At 26.1% G+C, this 12,441-nt stretch overlaps 1 pseudogene; it reads left to right on the plus strand.

Annotated features, from left to right (window-relative positions):
• The first annotated feature begins 11,372 nt into the window (after positions 1-11,372).
• On the plus strand, positions 11,373-12,202 carry LOC126306423 (NADH-ubiquinone oxidoreductase chain 5-like; annotated as a pseudogene).
• Positions 12,203-12,441: the final 239 nt, after the last annotated feature.

Here is a 12,441-nt window from a genome sequence, read left to right on the forward strand (position 1 = left end):
ATGTAATTGCTGGTAAAGCTGTTCAGATTGTTTCAATTAAATGTCCATGAAGTATATTACGGTTAGTATAGGCAATAAATAATATATAACTTAGGGCATAACCTACAATTACTGTAATTAATAATAATACGACCATAGTATGATCATGAAAGAATGATAATTGCTCCATTAATGGTGAAGCTCCATCTTGAAGAGATAAATTTGATCATGTTGCCATTAATAAATATTTTCTGATAAAAGGTCAAACCTTTATTTGTAGAGCTTAAATCTACTGCACTAATCTGCCATATTAGAATCTAGAGATTAATGGTAATTCTGAGTAACTATGTTCTGCAGGAGGGTTATTTTGTAGTCATTCTGTTGATCTTCTTATGTTAGCTCTAAATATAATTGCTCGGTTTGTAATCATTCTTTCTCATATAATTACAATGAATATAATGATTCCTACAATAGAAATTGTAGACCCAATTCTTGATACTACGTTTCATGATGTATATGCGTCTGGGTAGTCAGAGTATCGTCGAGGTATTCCTGCTAATCCTAGAAAGTGTTGAGGAAAGAATGTTAAATTTACTCCAATGAATATAATTGTAAATTGGATTTTTAATCATGTATTATTTATAGTTAATCCTGTAAATAGTGGATATCATTGAATGACACCTCCTATAATTGCAAATACTGCTCCTATAGATAATACATAATGAAAGTGGGCAACTACATAATATGTATCATGTAATACAATATCAAGTGATGAATTTGCTAATACTAATCTTGTTAATCCACCAATTGTAAATAGGAAAATAAATCCTAGAGCTCATAATAATGGTGGATTGAACTTGAATTTAGTTCCATATAATGTAGCTAATCATCTAAATACCTTAATTCCTGTAGGTACAGCAATAATTATTGTTGCTGATGTAAAATATGCTCGTGTGTCAACATCCATTCCTACTGTAAATATATGATGTGCTCATACAATAAATCCTATTAGTCCAATTGATAGTATAGCATAAATTATACCTAATGTTCCAAATGATTCAATTTTTCCTCTTTCTTGACATACAATATGTGAAATAATTCCGAACCCCGGTAGAATTAAAATATAAACTTCTGGGTGTCCAAAGAATCAAAATAGATGTTGATATAGAATTGGGTCACCCCCTCCTGCAGGGTCAAAGAATGATGTATTTAAATTTCGATCTGTTAATAATATAGTAATAGCTCCTGCTAAAACTGGAAGTGAAAGAAGGAGAAGTAATGCTGTAATAGCTACAGATCATACAAATAAAGGTGTTTGATCTAAAGTTATACTTTCTGATCGTATATTAATTGCTGTTGTAATGAAATTCACTGCACCAAGAATAGATGATACACCTGCTAAGTGCAGTGAAAAAGTAGCTAGATCTACAGATGCACCCCCGTGTGCAATAGCTCCTGCTAGAGGAGGGTAAACTGTTCATCCTGTACCAGCACCATTATCTACTATAGAAGATGTAAGAAGAAGGGTTAGTGAAGGTGGTAGTAATCAAAAACTGATATTATTTATTCGTGGAAATGCTATATCTGGTGCACCAATTATTAGTGGAACAAGTCAATTACCAAATCCACCAATTATAATAGGTATTACTATAAAGAAAATTATTACGAATGAGTGAGCTGTAATAATAACATTATAAATCTGGTCATCCCCAATTAGAGATCCGGGTTGGCCAAGTTCAGCACGAATAAGTATTCTTATTGATGTTCCTACTATTCCTGCTCATGCTCCAAATATGAAGTATAAAGTACCAATGTCCTTATGGTTTGTTGCGAATAATCATTTTTGCGGTAAGATGGCTGAATTTTAGGTGGTAGACTGTAAATCTACTTATGAGATGTTTTCTCTCTTATCATATTTAGGTCTTATATTCAATTATGATTCTAGACTGCAATTCTAGAGGTGTAAAATTTTTCTAAGGCCTAAAAGATTATTCTTTTAATTATAACTTTGAAGGTTATTAGTTTGATTAACTTAAGTCCTTAGTATAATGAAATTAAGGTTGATGTTGAAATCAATCCTATTGTTGAAATTATTACTGTTATAGGAAGAATGATTCTTGATTTTTGGGACTTTATCTTTATAGATCACGAATTTTCTGTGTATGATATAATTTAGCTGAGAATCTAATATGTATATAGTAGTAGAGTGTAATTGTAGTTAATACAACTATAATAGTTATAATAGTTGTTATATTGTTTTCTATTAATGATTGTATTACAATTCATTTTGGTAAGAATCCAAGGAATGGTGGTAGTCCACCTAAAGATAATAAAGATAAGAATATTATGAATTTAATTTCGGTTTTTATATTTCTGGCTGAATAAATTTGATTTATGAAAAATAAATTTATTTGCTTAAATAATAAAACTATAATTAATCTTAATAGTGAGTAAATAATGAAGTATAGTTCTCAGATGTTTTCTCTGACTGTTAATGATCTAATTATTAAACCTAGATGTCTGATTGATGAATATGCTAAAAGTTGTCGTAAGGATGTTTGATTTAAACCTCCTATTGCCCCAATAATAATTCTTAAGATAATAATTGTTCAAATAAAAGTTCTTAATTGAATACAATAAGATAAGACCATTATTGGGGCGATTTTTTGTCATGTTATTAATGTTAAACAATTATTTCATCTTGATGCTCCTATAACTTCTGGAAATCAGAAATGGAAAGGTGCAGCTCCAATCTTTAATAATAGTCTAGATCTAATTATTATTGATGGGATAAATTCTGTTTCCCATCCCATGGGATATTTTATTTGAATCAGCAAAATTGAAAATAATAATATTGTCGATGCTATTGCTTGGACAATAAAATATTTAATTGATGATTCATTTATTATTATATTTTTATTTCTTGTTAGGAGCGGAATAAATGAAAGTAAGTTGATCTCAAGTCCTATTCAAACCCCAAATCAGGAATTTGATGAAATGGACAGGATCGTTCCTATCATTAATGTTGATAGGAAGAGAAGTTTTGTAGAGTTGGTCATTAAAAAGGAGAGGATTGATACCTCTATAAATGGGGTATGAACCCATTAGCTTGTTTAGCTTACCTTTTTACATTAAGGTGTATGATGCACGTTAGTTTTTGATACTAAAGGAGGTAGTTTAATTCTATCTTATGTAATTTTAATGAAGGTAATTTTATTTACTTTATTTACCCTATCAAGGTAACCCTTTAATCAGGCACTTCATTTATTTAATATATAAATCGAAAGTTTTTTTTGAAATTCTTTTATGTATTATTTTGTTTAATTAGGATTAATTTATCCTGCTCATTTTATTTTTTATATATATATATATAATAAATAATTTATATTAATATATTAAATTTCATTGAAATTAAATTATTATAAGTTCATCTTACCATTATCAATTGATTATTTTAGCGCAATTATTTACCTAGGATTATAGCTACTTATGTTTTTAGCTTAAAATAGGTTATTATAACATAATATATATAATAATATGTAATTTAATATTTAATAATATTATAATTGGATATAATAAATAAAATTATTAATTTAAATATAAAATATTATAATTAATATAAATAATTATATTAATTATAATAATATAATTATGTAAATTATCTATAATTAGATTATTTAACTAATATATATGAAAGTTAACTTAATATAAAAAAAGAATTCATATTAATAACATATTATATTAAATTACATAATTGTATAAAATATATTTATTATATTATTTAATCTTTCTTTATTTATTAGTGAAAAGAAAGATTAAATAAGAAAGAATATAATACATTTATTGCTATACATGTTCCATATTAATCTTTAATTATATATAATAGAGAAGTTGTTGTGGTCATACATAGGGGCGTTTCTTTTTTTTTTGTTAATGTTTGTGGTTTTTTTCTTTTTTTTTCTTTAAATATTTGAATCTTTTATTTTTTCCTGAATTAATAGATTTAAAATTTTCTAATTTTTTTTAAAAGTTTTATTCTTGCTTGTTTATTCACTTTTTCTTTGTATTATATGTAAGTTTTGTTAGTCTAAATGTTCTTTTTGCAGTAATTTGATTTAATTATCAAGTGATTTTGGATTTAGCAATTGATTTAGTATCGGCATAATTCGTGCAAGCAGCCGCGGTTATACGATTGATACAAGTGAATATTATTGGTTAAAACAGTTGTTTATATTATTAGGGTTGAAATATAAATTTGTAAGGTGAAATGTTAAAATTTATTTGTGGCCCTTTTTATGAATCTGTGAAATTTAAATGATAAACTAGGATTAGATACCCTATTATTTTAAATGTTAATTATATTTACCAGGGTACTATTAGTTAAGGTCTTTAAACCCAAAGAATCTGGCGGTATCTCATTCCATTCAGAGGAACCTACCCCATGATTGATAATACACGATTTACTCTACTTAATTTATTTGTTTGTATATCTCCGTTATCAGAGAATCTTTTTATTGTTATAATTCTCAAGATTTATAATTATAAAATATTTCAGGTCAAGGTGCAGCTTATAGTTAAGAGGAGGTGGGTTACAATAGATTTTTGTTTATAACGGATTTGATAGTGAAATACTGTTAATGAAGGTGGATTTGATAGTAATTTAATTTATTTAATTTAACTGATATTGGCTCTGAGATGTGTACAATAAATAATTTTATTGTATTTTTGTCTTAGTATATTTTATAGAATTGATTTTTTAAATTATAGTTTATTGGTAATGTAAGTGTTTTATGAAATATTATTTTAAATTTTTTTAAGTAGATTTTATTTATTGTACCTTTTGTATCAGGGTTTATCAAAATTTTAGTATTTATTTTACTTGTCTCGATTTGGGTTGATTTATAAATAATTTATAGTTAATGTATCATAATTATTATTAAATTATTTATAGAAATGAGATGTTAATCGTTTCCCAAGATATCTAGTTTCTTAAGAAAAAATTTAATTTTTTAAAGTTATTTGTTTTTATTTAATTTTTTAAGTAAAAATATTAACTTATTTATTCTTTAAGGGATAAGCTTTGAAGTTAATAACCTATAATTTATTTTATAGAAATATAATAGTAAGCTTTAAACCAGCTATCTTTAGGATTACGTTTTAGTTCATTATTTTTTATTTTGATTTTATAAATATTTTAGGTTTTTTATTAAGATTATTAATTTAATTTTAAAATTTTTGTAATAATGATAGAATTAGTATATTTATTTGTATGAAATTTTTACCTTGTGAACTTATTATAAGGAACTAGGCAAAATTGATTTCCGCCTGTTTATCAAAAACATGTCCTCTTGTTTATATTTTGAGGTCTGGCCTGCTCACTGAGCGTATTTTTAAAGAGCCGCGGTATTTTGACCGTGCAAAGGTAGCATAATCATTAGTCTCTTAATTAGTGGCTGGAATGAATGGCTTGACGAGAAATCAACTGTCTCTTAATAAATTTTTGAATTTAACTTTTGAGTCAAAAGGCTTAAATTCTTCTTTAGGACGAGAAGACCCTATAGAGCTTGACATTTTACTTTTATATAGTTTTTTGTTTGTCTTTCTATATTTTTAATGATGATGTTTTGTTGGGGTGACATGAAGAATAGATAAACTCTTCATTATTATATCATTTATTTATGTTTGTTATTTTGATCCATAATTTATGATCATCAGATTAAGTTACCTTAGGGATAACAGCGTAATTGTTTTTGAGAGCTCATATCGACAAAGCAGATTGCGACCTCGATGTTGGATTAAGAAAAATTTTGGGTGCAGGAGCCCAATGATTAGGTCTGTTCGACCTTTAAATTCTTACATGATCTGAGTTCAGACCGGCGTGAGCCAGGTCGGTTTCTATCCTAAGATTGTTAATCCATATTAGTACGAAAGGACCATATGGTTAAAATATTTTTTGTTATATTGATTAATATTAATTTATTTACTATTTTGACAGATTAATGTGTTGAATTTAGAATTCATTTATGTAGATTTTGCTACAAATAGTATTGATACTTTATGATTTATTTATATTTTTTTTGAATTTTCTTTTATTGGTTATTTGTGTTTTAATTAGTGTTGCTTTTTTAACTTTATTAGAGCGTAAGGTTTTAGGTTATATTCAGATTCGAAAGGGTCCAAATAAGGTAGGTTTTGTTGGAATTCCTCAGCCATTTAGAGATGCTATTAAGTTAATTTGTAAGGAGCAGCCAATTCCTATTATATCTAATTACCTACTTTATTATTTTTCCCCTGTTTTTAATTTAATGATTTCTTTAGCCGTTTGAGTAATTTTTCCTTATTTAACTTATATGTGTTCTTTTTCTTATGGATTTTTATTTTTTTATGTTGTACTAGATTAGGTGTTTATACTGTTATAATTGCAGGTTGATCTCCTAATTCTAATCATTCATTATTAGGTTCTCTTCGTTCTGTTGCTCAAACAATTTCTTATGAAGTTAGTTTAGCTTTAATTTTATTGTCTTTAATTATTTTAATTGGTAGTTTTAATATGTTTGATTTTATAAACTATCAGCTTTATTGTTGATTTATTATTATTTCTTTTCCTTTAGCTTTAGCTTGTTTTGCTTCTTGCTTAGCTGAAACTAATCGTACTCCTTTTGATTTTGCTGAAGGGGAATCTGAGTTAGTTTCAGGATTTAATATTGAGTATGGTGCGGGTGGTTTTACTTTAATTTTTTTAGCTGAATATACTAGAATTGTCTTCATAAGAATGTTATTGGCTTTAATTTTTTTGGGCGGTGATTTTTATTCTTTTATATTTTTTATTAAGCTTGCTATTATATCTTTTGGTTTTATTTGGGTTCGTGGAACATTACCACGGTTCCGTTATGATAAATTAATGTACTTAGCTTGAAAAAGTTTTTTACCTTTATCTTTGAATTTTTTTATTTTCTTTGTTGGTTTAAAGATTTTATTTATCTCATTTGTTTAGTGAAATTTTTTGAGAAAAGTTAATAGAAGAGTTAAACTTCTAATTTTATGTTTTCAAAACATATGCTTTTCCTAAGCTAATTAACTTTATTCCTTAATTAATTTATCTCATGCGTTTGCGACATGGACATTAATTAAGAAATATGTGAAGTAAATAATTGTTAAGATTTGACCTGTTATAATATAAGGTTCTTCAACAGGTCGTTTACCAATTCACGTTAGTAAGCATACAACAACTACTATAATTCAGAATAAAATTTGATTAATAGGGTAAAATTGAATGCCTCGGAATGGTGTTTTATTATAAAATGGTAAAATTATTAAGATTCTAATTGATAAAAATAATGCAATAACACCTCCTAACTTATTAGGGATAGATCGTAGAATTGCATATGCAAATAGGAAATATCATTCTGGTTGAATGTGAACTGGTGTTACTAATGGGTTGGCAGGTACAAAGTTATCTGGATCTCCTAATAGGTAAGGATTAATTAAACATAGTATAATTAATAATGATGTTATTATTACAAATGTAATAGAATCCTTAAAGGTAAAGTATGGATGGAATGGAATTTTTTCAATATCTCCATTTAGTCCAAGAGGATTATTAGATCCTGTTTGGTGAAGAAAAAATAAATGAATTGCTGCTATAGCAGCAATAATAAATGGTAATACAAAATGGAATGTGAAGAATCGATTTAATGTTGCATTATCAACAGCGAATCCTCCTCATACTCATTGGACTAAATCTGTTCCTAAGTATGGGATTGCTGATAATAAATTAGTAATTACTGTTGCACCTCAAAAAGATATTTGGCCTCAGGGTAAGACATATCCTATAAATGCAGTTGCTATAACTAAAAATAAAATCACTGTACCAATTATTCAGGTATGTATATATATAAGATCCATAGTAAATTCCCCGTCCTACATGTAAGTAAATACAAATAAAAAATATAGATGCTCCATTTGCGTGTAAGGTTCGGATAATTCAACCATTATTTACGTCTCGGCAGATGTGTACTACACTACTGAATGCTATTTCAATATTTGATGTATAATGTATAGCTAAAAATAGTCCAGTTACGATTTGAATTACCAAACATAACCCTAATAGGGATCCAAAATTTCATCAAAATGATATATTTGTTGGGGCAGGTAAGTCAATTAAAGAGTTATTAATAATTTTAATTAAAGGATGTCTTAATCGTAAGGGTTTATTCATTAGTAATTATCTTATTTTACGAATAGGTCCCTGATTAATATTGGTGATTTTAACAACTGCTAGTAGTGCTAAAAATAAATAAATTGTTATTATTATTGTAATAATGAATGTTGGTCTATTATATAATTTTTCTAAAGATATTGTTATTTCTTGATAATTGATTGAATTATCAATATTTATAGTTTCGGTGTTTTTGAAAAAGTCTATAAATATAGATATATCTAGAATAATTAATATTAATATGATAAATACTCACATTATTAATGTAATAATTATAGTGATTGATTTAGGCTGAAATATTTCGTTTGATGCAATTCTTGTAATGTAAATAAATAATACTAGTATACCACCAAGAAATGTTAAAAATAAAATATATGAGAATCAATATCTTTCTATTATTGTTCCTGTTATTAATCCAACTAGGAAGGTTTGAAGGATAATAAAAAGCAGTATTGATATTGGGTGTCTTAATTTAATAAAATTAATATTTATTACATTTGATAATGATATAATTATTATTTTGATCATTTCAGGGGTTAGTTTATTTAAAATACCGGTTTTGGGGACCGATGATGGAAGCTTTTCCACCTCTGAAGTTTTAAAAGTGGGGGCTGGACTTATTTCCGGTTTACAAGACCGGCGTTTTTTTTAAACTATTAAAACTAATGTTTATATTCTCTATTTTTACTTCTTTATTGATTTATTTTGCTGGTGTTTGTGTTTTTTCTTCTAAACGTAAACATTTATTAATGGTTCTTTTGAGATTAGAATATATTGTTCTTTCTTTATTTATGTTAGTTATTGTTTTTCTTATGGAGTTTGATTATGATTATTTTTTTCCTGTTATTTTTTTTAGTTTTTTCTGTTTGTGAGGGTGCTTTAGGTCTTTCTGTTTTAGTTTCAATAATTCGTTCTCATGGTAATGATTTTTTTAATTCTTTTGGTTTATCTTTATGTTAAAGTATTTATTTATAACTATTTTTTTGATCCCTCTTTGTTTATTAAATAATTGTTGATGGTTGGTTCATTCTTTAATGTTTCTGTCGGGTTTTGTTTTTATAATTTGTGTTTATTCATATGCTGATTTGAATATAATTAGATATTATTTTGGTATTGATTATTTTTCTTTTAGTTTAATTTTACTTAGTTTTTGGATTTGTTCTTTAATAATCACTGCTAGAGGTTCAGTTTATTTAAGTTCATATCATTCAAATTTTTTTGTTTTTATGGTTTTGATTTTAATAATTATGCTTTATTGTTCATTTGCTAGATTAAGTCTTCTTTCTTTTTATATTTTTTTTGAGGCTAGATTAGTTCCTACTTTACTTTTAATTTTGGGTTGGGGTTATCAACCTGAGCGTTTGCAGGCTGGTGTTTATTTAATTTTTTATACTTTGGTTGCTAGATTACCTTTATTATTAGTTTTATTTAAGGTTTATGATTTTTCTAATACTTTATATTTTCCTTTATTGGTTGATTTTGGTTCTTATTATTTTATGTTTTATGTATTTATAATTTTGGCTTTTTTAGTTAAGATACCTATGTTTTTGGTTCATTTATGACTTCCTAAGGCTCATGTAGAGGCCCCTATTTCAGGTAGAATAATTCTTGCTGGTGTTTTATTAAAGTTAGGTGGTTATGGTATTTTTCGTGTTATAAAGGTTATTTCTTATTTGGGTTTAAAGTTTAATTATTTTTGATTGTCTTTAGGTTTATCTGGGGGTGTTATTGTAAGATTTATTTGTTTTCGTCAGGTTGATTTAAAGTCTTTAATTGCATATTCTTCTGTTGCTCATATAAGAATGGTTATTGGTGGATTGATGACTATGAATTGATGAGGTTGTGTAGGTTCTCTTTCTCTAATGGTTGGTCATGGTTTATGTTCTTCTGGTTTATTTTGTTTATCTAATATTATTTATGAACGTTTAGGTAGACGAAGATTATTAATTAACAAGGGTATAATTAATTTGATGCCAAGAATGGCTTTATGATGATTTCTTTTAAGATCATCAAATATGGCTGCTCCTCCTTCTTTAAATTTGGTAGGTGAAATTAGATTATGAAATAGAATTATATCTTGATCTTCTTTTAGATTCTTTGCTTTGATTTTTTTTTCTTTTTTTAGAGCTGTTTATACTTTGTATATATATTCTTATTCTCAGCATGGGAATTATTATTCTGGTGTTTATACTTGTTCTCTTGGTTATTTTCGTGAATATCATCTTTTACTTTTACATGGATTGCCTTTAAATATTCTCTGTTTAAAGGGTGAATATTTCTTTGTTTAGTTTGCTTAAGTATTTTAATTAAAATATTGTTTTGTGGAATCAATGATATGAAGTTTTTCATCTTAGGCCGTGAATTTATTTTCTATTTGTTCTTTGAGTTTTTTTTCTTTGTTTATTTCGAGAACTATAATTTTTATTTTAGGTATTTATTATTTAATAATTGATTATAGAGATTTTGTTGAGTGAGAGCTTTTCAATTTAAATGGTTCTATAGTTGTTATAACTTTAATTTTGGATTGAATATCTCTTATTTTTATATCTTTTGTTATATATATTTCTTCTTTGGTTATTTATTATATAGAGGATTATATATCTGGTGAAAAGAATATAAATCGTTTTATTATTATTGTTTTAATATTTATTCTTTCTATAGGTTTTTTAATTATTAGCCCTAATTTAATTAGAATTTTATAAGGTTGAGATGGTTTAGGTTTAGTTTCTTATTGTTTAGTTATTTATTATCAAAATGTAAAATCTTATAGTGCTGGTATATTAACTGCACTTTCTAATCGTATTGGTGATGTTGCTATTTTAATTTCTATTGCATGAATGTTAAATTTTGGTGGTTGAAATTATATTTATTATTATGATTTTATTTCTAATTCTTTTGAAATAAAGCTCATTACTATATTAATTGTTTTAGCAGCTATAACTAAGAGAGCTCAGATTCCTTTCTCTTCATGACTTCCTGCTGCTATAGCAGCTCCTACTCCTGTTTCTGCTTTAGTTCATTCTTCTACTCTTGTTACTGCTGGTGTTTATTTATTAATTCGTTTTAGACCAATATTGGATACTTATAATTGTGGTTGATTTTTACTTTTAATTGGTTGTATAACTATATTTATGGCTGGATTGGGCGCTAATTTTGAGTTTGATTTAAAGAAGATTATTGCTCTTTCTACTTTAAGACAACTTGGTTTAATAATAAGAATTTTGGCTATAGGTTATCCAAAGCTTGCATTTTTCATTTATTGGCTCATGCTTTATTTAAGGCATTATTATTTATATGTGCAGGTTCAATAATTCATAATTTGAAGGATTCTCAGGATATTCGTTTTATAGGATCAATTGTTAATTTCATACCTTTAACTTCAGTTTGTTTTAATGTTTCTAGTTTATCTTTGTGTGGAATACCTTTTTTAGCAGGATTTTATTCAAAGGATTTAATTCTTGAGATGGTTTGTTTAAGATGAATTAATTGTTTAATTTTTTTTCTTTATTTTTTTTCTACTGGTTTAACTGCTTCTTATTCTTTTCGTTTGTTTTATTATTCAATATCTGGTGATAATAATTTTTATTCTAGATTTTCTTTTGATGATAAGGGTTATTATATTTCATTTGGAATAATTGGTCTATTGTTTGTTGCTGTTTTTGGTGGTAGTCTTTTATCTTGATTAATTTTTCCTATTCCTCATGTGATTGCTTTACCTTATTATTTAAAGTTTTTAACTATTACAGTTGTTATTTTAGGTGCTTATTTAGGTTATCTTATTTCTAATTTTGATTTTTCTCATTATTTATTTTCTTTAAGTATACTTTCTTTTGTTAGATTTGCTGGTTCTATATGATTTATACCTTTTCTTTCAACTAAGTTTATTAGATATATTCCTTTAAAAATAGGTTATTATTCATCTAAGTCATTTGATTATGGTTGAGGTGAATTACTTGGTGGTCAAGGTTTATATAGATTATTTATTTATTTAATTGGTTATATTCAAGGTTGATATGATTCTAATTTCCAGATTTATCTTTTAACTTTTATTTTTTGAATATTTATTTTGGTAATATTGTTTTTCGTTTACTTAAATAGCTTATAATTAGAGCGTGACACTGAAGATGTTAAGGAAGTATTTTTACTTTTAAGTATTTATAAATATAGATATATTATTTTTACAGTGAAAATGTAATGTTTTATTTAAACTATATAAATTTTAGAAATGTTAACGGAGTTTAACC

This window comes from Schistocerca gregaria, unplaced genomic scaffold, assembly GCF_023897955.1.
Source record: "Schistocerca gregaria isolate iqSchGreg1 unplaced genomic scaffold, iqSchGreg1.2 ptg000333l, whole genome shotgun sequence".
Classification (NCBI taxonomy): Eukaryota; Metazoa; Arthropoda; class Insecta; order Orthoptera; family Acrididae; genus Schistocerca; species Schistocerca gregaria.